Source organism: Eleutherodactylus coqui, chromosome 11 (assembly GCF_035609145.1).
Source record: "Eleutherodactylus coqui strain aEleCoq1 chromosome 11, aEleCoq1.hap1, whole genome shotgun sequence".
In the NCBI taxonomy this organism is placed as follows: Eukaryota; Metazoa; Chordata; class Amphibia; order Anura; family Eleutherodactylidae; genus Eleutherodactylus; species Eleutherodactylus coqui.
In genome coordinates, this window is record NC_089847.1 from 83,813,797 (window position 1) to 83,823,172 (window position 9,376).

Consider the following 9,376-nt stretch of genomic DNA (forward strand, 5'->3'; position numbering starts at 1 on the left):
TTACCTGCTCCGTTGCTAGCGTCCTCGTTTCCATGGAGCCGACTAATTTTCGCCCTCCGATGGCCAAATTAGCCGCGCTTGCGCAGTCCGGGTCTTCTGCTCTCTTCAATGGAGCCGCTCGTGCAGAATGCCGGCTCCGTGTAGCTCCGCCCCGTCACGTGCCGATTCCAGCCAATCAGGAGGCTGGAATCGGCAATGGACCGCACAGAAGAGCTGCGGTCCACGGAGGAAGAGGATCCCGGCGGCCATCTTCACCGGTAAGTATAGAAGTCACCGGAGCGCGGGGATTCAGGTAAGCGCTCCGGTAAGCTTTCTTTAGGTCCCTGCATCGGGGTTGTCTCGCGCCGACCGGGGGGGGGGGGGGGGGTTGAAAAAAAAAAAACCCCGTTTCGGCGCGGGACAACCCCTTTAAGTCTCCTCTCAGCCTTCTTTTTTGTAAGCTAAACATTCCCAGATCCTTTAATCATTCTTCATAGGACATGATTTGCAGACCACTCACCATCTCCGTAACTCTTTTCTGAACTTGTTCCAGTTTGTCTATGTCTTTTTTAAAGTGGGTGCCCAGAACTGGACACAGTATTCCAGATGAGGTCTGACTAAGGAAGAGTAGAGGGGGATAATGACCTCACGGGATCTAGACTCTATGCTTCTCTTAATACATCCCAGAATTGTGTTTGCCTCTTTGGTTGCTGCATCACATTGTTGACTCATGTTCAGTCTATGATCTATTAGTATACCCGTCTTTTTCACATGTGCTGCAACTTAGCTCAATTCCTCCCATTCTGTATGTGCTTTTTTCACCTTTCTTGCCCAGATGTAGGACTTTGCATTTCTTCTTGTTAAAAACCATTCTGTTAGTCGCTGCCCACTACGCAAACTTTTCTAGATCTTTTTGAATACTCTCCCTCTCTTTCCTTGTGTCATCAGTAAATTTGATCAGTTTCCCGTCAATTCCCTCCTCCAGATCATTTATAAAAATGTTGAACAACACTGGTCCTAGGACAGAGCCTTGTGGTACCCCACTTGATACATTCTTCTACTTGGATGTGCCGCCATTTATGACCACACTTTGAGTACGATTCCTTAGCCAGTTCTGAACCCACCTAACAGTTGCCTTATCAATCCCATATTTGGTCATTTTTTCAATAAGTATAGTATGAGATACTTTGTCATTATAGTATGAGATGCTTCAGTGTACCCGAATACTCGGAGTGGCTAAACTGAGTAGGAACTCCACCCAACTCTCCCTACCAGAAAAGCCAAGCTCTTTTAAACAGGTTTTACATAAACCCTTGGGCTGGCATTGCACATTACATTTTGCATTGTTTTGTAGCATTTTAACAATGTTTTAAGGTCTGAAATGTTGCAGCCAGAAAAACTCCTTCAACTACCATCCTTAGAAACTAGCTTAAAGTAACTGTTTCAGAATCTGTAACTTTATTTTCTTTCTGTTCACTAGCATTTACCCACTGTCAGCCTGCAAATGAGCTGCACAATGCATGCTGAGGAAGGAGTCCTTGGGATGCACCAGCATACAGCACATGGCCATCTGTGTGCTTACAGTGGAGCAATGCAAGTTAGCAAAAGATAAAAATGAAAGATTCAGAGTCCAGCATACTTTAACCCTTATGTTCGCACCCACTAGCCGCTTATTCATGATTTTTCTCTTGTGCAGGGATTTCTTCAAGCAGCGTTTGATCCTCACGATTTGACCTTTTTTTGTTGGAAATAGAAAGATTTTTGTGTACTCACGGTAAAATCTTTTTCTCGTCTCGTCATTGGGATACACAGCAAAACTATGGGATTTAGCCACTGCCACTAGGAGGCGACACTAAGCAAAAAGAGGTGTTAGCCCCTTCCGCTGGCTATAACCCTCCTGCTGACACTAGGGTGATCAGTTTGTGTACCAGCAGTAGGAACCGCCATGCGGCAGAAAAAAAGTAATGAAGGTTAGCGATATGACACAACAGTTACGAACAAAACGTAAATACAGTATCATGTGCGAGTTACGGAGTCCAGGTCTTGTTCAGGAACCCCCCCCCCCCCCCAAAAAAAAGGGTGTCATATGGCAACAGAAAAAGATGGGTGGGAGCTGTGTTCTCCAATGACAAGATGAGGAAGAAATTTTACAGTGTGTACACAAAAATTTCCCTTTATCGCTCGTGTCATTGGGAAGCAGTCTCTTGGGGGGGGGGGGGGGGTAGAAAAACGCGCATGTGGTCAGACTACCGCCGTTAGTTGTACCCAACAATCCGGCGCGGCGTCAGCCGACATAAAAGTATGAATCTGGTAGAATTTAGAAAAAGTGTGCAGAGACGACCAAGTAGGCGCCCTGGAATACTTGTAAAGCAGATGTGCCATTGCATACTGCCAATGAGGTCCCCACTACTCTAGTCAGTGCGCCGTCAGCCGAAAAGGAGGGGTCCTCCTCTTGGTCCGGTAGGCCTCCATCACCGCCAAATGAATCCAGCGGGAGATGATCACCTTGGAAGCCACAAGGCCACGCCTTGGGCCTCGGGGATTACGAACAGGTAGTCAGAGTGCCAAAAAGGAGCTGTTTGCTCCAAGTAGATCCTCAGAGCTCGTACCAGGTCCAATGTGTGCAGAGCCCACTCCTTTGGGTGTATTGCCGCTGGGCAGAAGGAAGGCAGCACAATATCCTCGTTGATATGGAAAGCGGATACCACCTTGGGAAGAAAAGAAGGCACTGGACGCAGGACCACCTTGTCCTGGTGAAATACTGTGAACGTCAACCTTGCTGATAATCCAGTCATCTTGGATTCTTGGATACCCTATGGATGGAAGTGACTGCCACCAGAAAAGCCACCTTCCAGGTCAACAGACACCATGGCACGCCACCTAAAGGCTCAAAAGGATGAGCCTGAAGGGCGTCCAGAACCAAATTCAGATCCCACGGCGGAACCAGTGAACAGATTGCGGAAGCAGAATGTGCCACCCCCTGCAGGAAGGTGTGTACCGCAGACCTGGACGCTAAGGATGCTGGAAGAGGATAGACAAGGCAGAAACCTACCCCTTGAGGGAGCTAAGACCAATCCCCATCTCCAGCCGATCCTAAAGAAAGGACAAAAGATGGGCTAGCAGAAAGCTCATGGAGTGAAACCGCCTCTTTTCACACCACAGGATGAACCCTTGCCAAACACGGTTCATACACCCTTGATGAGGAATGCTTTCTAGCCTTAATCATCGTCCGGATTACTGTATCCGAAAAACCACGCGCTCTCAACAGCCATGCAGTTAAATGTAGCATGGACAAACCCGGGTGGCAGAGGGGACCCTGCAAGTGAAGATCTTCTCGCAGGGGAGGCGCCACTGGGTGTCTGCTAGGAGGTTGAAGAGCTCCGCAAACCATGCCCGTTGAGGCCAATCTGGGGCTACCATCACCACCGGGAGCCTGTCCCTCATTATCCTCCTGAGCAGCCGAGAGACGGGGGGAACCGGGGGCGAAACACGTAGAGGAAACAAAACCCCATCCATGGAGCCTTCAACGCATCCACCGCCAGGGCTCTTGTATCCCTCGATCTAGCCATGAAGTCTGAGAGCTTCTGGTTGAAATGGGATGCCATCAGATCAATGTCCGGCCTGCCCCATCTGAGACATAACACCCGAAAAATCTCGGGGGGAAAGCTCCCACTCTTCCGGATCTTCTGACTCTCTGCTGAGAAAGTCGGCAATCCAATTCTCCACTCCCGGAAGGAAGGTCGCCGACAAGGCCTGGAGATGGATCTCCATCCAAAACAAGATCGCGCAAAATCGTGTTTTCGCGGTAAATTGCGATTTTGCGCGATCGCGATTTTAACATTACAAGTCCCATAGTCCCCTCCATTCAGGAGACATATAAGGTGTTGTATGTTGGAAAGCCCTGTCTTTCCCCTTTTTATTTTAACAAGCTAAACTAACTGCTTGGCAATAGCTCTCTGCTGATTGGCTGGTTGTCACACAGGCACTGATTGATAGAGGGGGAAGGATGAGAGTCACAAGAGTGGGAAAGAGCGCAGGACGAGACAGGATGTTAGGAGGAGGAGTAAGCTGAGAGCAGGAAAAGGGACAGGAAGAGAAGGGAATCGTAGTTAGTAGGAGGAAGAGGGAGGATCTGTTGTTAGAAATGGATGTGCAGGAGGTGTTCCGCAAACATACCAGAGAGAGAATGTTGCCTGGAAGCCATGATTCAACCAGCTTCTGACTCAACCCATAGCGTGGAAAAACCAACTGGGACCCTTCCAACTAACAGTGAGTTACACTGAACCCTGCTCAAACATATTCAGGGAAAGTAAGAGAGACCCATCTTTAAACCAGCTTCAGTTAGTACTATAAAACCTTTAGATCAAACACCCTAACAGATAACTAGGACTGTGAGAGTATTGTTAGGGAACTTCTAGGAATAAATAGAGAGAGGGTTGAAGAGAAAAGTGTTAAATGTGCTGAACTGGTTTTGTGAAGCAACTTTATCAACTGTATGCTGACATTGTGTACAAATCTGACATCATCTGACATAATCTGCAAGTCTGCCGTTGTGTTATTGTACAACTGTTTCCAGAAAAAGCTAGTAAACTACATACCTTCAGTTTGCAAACAAACTGCCAGGACTAATGTCAGTTATTTCGTCATTAACCCCCAAATTCCTAAAGAGATGCTGGCGTCACGTGACAAACGACTGTTAGAAAACCATAGACTACCAAAACCCTTTTTGCCGCCATGTGGCGATAGTGTAAGGCACCTTGTCGCCATTGTTGGGAAAGGTTGCAGAGCCACCCATGACAACTATCTTTCCTGCCCGTGCTTTCTCCACTTTGGCGTGCCCAATGCTGCAGTATGTGTTTAATGCTGCTGGGGTGATATTTTGTGCTGCATTGTGGTATTTGGTGGTTATGGGGTGATATATATTACTTCCTTATATTTGTTTGATGTTTTTGGGGTTGATAGCCTGTTCTGCACTGCGGTATTTAGTACTGTTGTGATATTTTGTGCTGCACTGCGATATTTGGTGCTGCTGCAGTGATATTTTGTGCTGCACTGTGGTATTTGTCTGGAGCTGCTGTGGTGATATTTTGTGCTGCTGTGGTATTTGGCGTAACTGTACATCCAGATGGGACATATTCTCATTTTGCTTGTATCCAAGTATTGTATAGATGTGACACATACAATTTCGTAATTGAGGTTTCAAGTAACCAAGGAGAAGCGACCACAAAGGAGAGGAGGAGTCTACTGAGGATTGAACTATGAAAGAAGAGAGAAATACGGGATACATGCACTACATACACTAGAATGCTATAAACTGAATAGAAAGTCTGAACTCCAACAGTTCTGGTCAGAGGCGTAACTTGAAACTTCTGGGCCCCAATGCAAAATCTGTAACAAGGCCCCCTACTGTAATGCTTTATTCATAGTACTGGGCTCCCTATATGGAGAGGAAAAGTCGGTACTATTGCAGTATGTCTCCACTGGAAGTGGGCTCAGCTGTAGCTAACCCCCAGGGAGTGACCATGGCGTTACCTGGAGCTGAGCTCACTTCACAGAAGCTCCAAGATCAGCGGGAGCTGGCTGTTACTGATATTTGTTTATATCGCAAGGGTCCGATGACAAAACAGAGGGAGGTCCCTCCCTCTGTGAACTCTTTACATGCCACGATCTACATAGCTCATGGCATGTAAGGGGTTAACAGCAGGGTTCGCTACTCCGATGCACCCCATGCTGATGTAATGGGAGTATCAGTAACAGCTGGCTTGTGCTGCCGGACCTTGTGAATCTCGGGGCTGACAGCAAAGCAGGACACCTGTATCTGGTATCCTGTTGCAATGACAGCCCATTGGCCCTCTGCGATTCTATTGCGGGGGTCTGATGACCAAAACAGAGGGAGCTCCCTCCCTCTGTGAAGCCTTTACCTGTTGATGCAGCGGAAGGCCAGCTATCAGTAACAGCCAGCCCCCGCAAAGCTAGGAGCTTTTGGGAAGTGGGCTCAGCTCCAGTAATGCCGTGGTCACGCCTTGGGTGTTAGCTGCAGCTGAGCCCACTTCTCTTTACACACCATGATCTACACAGATCATGGCATGTAAGGGGTTAACAGCAGGGGTTGCTGCTCCTATGCACCCCGCGCTGAAGTAATGGGAGTATCAGTAACAGCCGGCTCATGCTGCCGGAGCTCTTGAATCTCGGGGCTGACGGCAAAGCAGGACACCTGTATCTGGTATCCTGTGTGATCCCATCGCGGGGGTCTGATGACCAAAACAGAGGAAGCTCCCTCTGTGAAGCCTTTACCTGCTGATGCAGCGGGAGGCCGGCTATCAGTAACAGCCTGCTCCCGCTGAGCTTGGAGCTTTTAGGAAGTGGGCTCAGCTCCGGTAACACGTGGTAACGCTCTGGGTGTTACCTGCAGCTGAATCCACTTCCGGTGGAGACATACTGCACTAGTACCGGAAAGGTCTTATGGGCCCCCTAAGGCTCCTGAGTCAGAGTGAAACCGCATCCTCTGCATCCCCTATAGTTACGCACTTGGTTGTGGTAGACTATGTCACTATTGATTTAGTAAATATTACCTTGACATTTAGGCCACTCTCACACATAGCCTCAGCAAAACGCCCCGATTTTGATCGCGGCAATTCACTGCGATTTCACCGCCTTCCTTGGTTATTGTGTCCAACAGCATTTTTTAACACACCCCATCATTGTGATGGGTGATGAGCTGCATTATAAAGTGCAAAAACATGGCAAAATAAAGCAGGGAGCACTCGAAAAGTGCAACGTTAGTGAACGCCGCAGTAATCGCAGTAAGTAGCTCATGTGTGAGAGTGGCCTTAACGTCTCATTACTGCGATGTATTACAATGATGAGTTATCACAATCTGCCAGCCATGCTAACAATTACTACAGCTGTATGTTATAATCCACTGATACTTATTATCCTTCCATCTTTATATATATATATATATATATATATATATATATATATATATATTTATATATTTAATATAAAAAGTAACCAATCACAGCCATTTAATGATGTAATTCAAATGAAGGGCTGTGATTGGTGCATCGAGCTCTGGCTCTGATTGGCAGAGCCGGCCCTTTCTGAACCAAGCAAAGCAATTTCTTGCTGGAAGCGGGGATTTCAATCCCAGTCACCAGCAATAGATGCTTTGTTGGCTTGACAAGTGCCCGGCAGCCTGCCCGGAGCTTTGGAGAACAGTGACGAGGACCCAAACGGCGCCAGCTATTATTCCTTTTTTTTTTAAAGATAGGGCAGCTAGCGCTGGTGTTTAGCGCTGCCAAAAACTTGGTACCATATTGTGCCACGTTTTCAGCAGCTCTGGAACCGCTGCCCATTCATTTCAATGGGAAGTGCACAGCTGAAATAGAAAGCCAAAGATAGAACATGCATTGCTGCCAACATTGAGCGTTGAAGACGCTGTGTCTTGACACTTGTGTGAACAGCCCCATTGAAATGAATGAGAGTGTTGTACGGCGTGTAGTGCAGTACTGAAAAGGCAGCGCTGTACAAAAACGTCTGTGTGAGGGAGGCCTTAGAGAACCCTTGAATTTAATAACCTGTAGATCCTGATTTAGACACATTCACATCCACCAAACTTTTCCTGTAGCTACAAATAAGATTTGCACAATGTTGAGGAGATATTTTGGACGATTCCTCTCTGCATATGTGTTTCAGTTCATCAGTATTTCTGGGATGCTTTGCGTGCACAGTCTTTTTCAGGTCATTCCATAGCATCTCGATAGGTTAGGAGTCTGATTTGGCCATTCCAAAACCTAAATCATCTTTTTTAATTGATTAACTTGTGTGCTTTGACTCATTTGGCCTTATTTTCCAATATTGTCTAAAAGTTAGAGAAACGTAGACTAGACAGTCTTAAAATGCACCAGTTTATCACAGAATGATAGAATATTAAAGGGGTTGTCCCGCGAAACAAAGTGAGGGTATACACTTCTGTATGGCCATATTAATGCACTTTGTAATGTACATTGTGCATTAATTATGAGCCATACAGAAGTTATTCACTTACCTGTTCCGTTGCTAGCGTCCTCGTCTCCATGGTGCCGTCTAATTTTCAGCGTCTAATCTCCCGATTAGACGTGCTTGCGCAGTCCGGTCTTCTCTATGTTGAATGGGGCGCTCGTGCTGGAGAGCTGCTCCTCGTAGCTCCGCCCCGTCACGTGTGCCGATTCCAGCCAATCAGGAGGCTGGAATCGGCAATGGAACGCACAGAAGACCTGCGGTCCACCGAGGGTGAAGATCCCGGCGGCCATCTTCACAAGGTAAGTAAGAAGTCACCGGAGCACGGGGATTCGGGTAAGTACTACCCGTTTTTTTTTTTTTATCCCTGCATCGGGTTTGTCTCGAATTTTGTGGTGTACAGGGTATTGAAAGGTGGTATGAAGAGGTAGAGGAAGAGGGGACAGACAAAAAGGGAAAGGGACTTCTTATTTTGTATAGTACCAACTTACTCCACGCTATAGGTAATTGCTTGCTGGACCATGTGACCGTTATTAGATGCACTCTGCAACTGACAGCGTTCCTCAACACCAGGGACATGGTAATACTCACATGGTGCGGCAGGTCAGGGATGGCTTTTTCGGCAAAGAAATAGGTGCTAGGCATCTGGTACAGCGGGTAAATATGGAGCACCACGTTGTCTGTGTTCACTGAAAGGCAACAATTTCATTACAAGAAGCTGTGTAGTGCTTGCATTCAGGCTTTGTGCTTGCAGATGGTTGGGGTGGTAATTCTCTTTACGTTTTCATAACTGGGTTATGGAGGGCTGGTTGCTGACCTGGGACACGCTGGAATATGGGGTAGATGTTAAGGTTAGTGAGGGTGGTGGTGATAGTGGGGGCTAAACTTCTGCTCTCTGTTTCCAATCCTGGCTCTGAAGACTGCAGCCCGATCGTCAATTGCGGAAGAGAGGCCTGAAGGAGGTGTGATGCTGGCACTACACAAAAGTGCCTCTCAGAGGCTACTGAAAGAACAAGGAGGGAAATGAAGGAAAAGGAAGCCACAGCAACGGAAGAGGGAGCAGGGTGAGGCTAACTTTTTGCCCTGTGGCCCAGGTGGGCTCTCCAAGGCAGCGGGTGATGGGAGTTCATGTGGCTGTTTATTTATGTTTTGAGGTTGTTTACACCCCGCAGATCTTACAGATAACCACTCTTCTGTCATCACCTGCGGTTTTAAAGAATACCCAGGATGCACAAGTTCTGTGAGCCGACTAAGTTGTGGGCCTGATATTAATGCTACTGCAATCAGTAGTAACTGATGGTACAGCGCTTTTGTTGGTCTATAACACCCTACACCTTGTCTTAGAATGGTGCTGCACTGCAACGTGCAATCATGACTCTCCTTGTCTGCCTGTGTT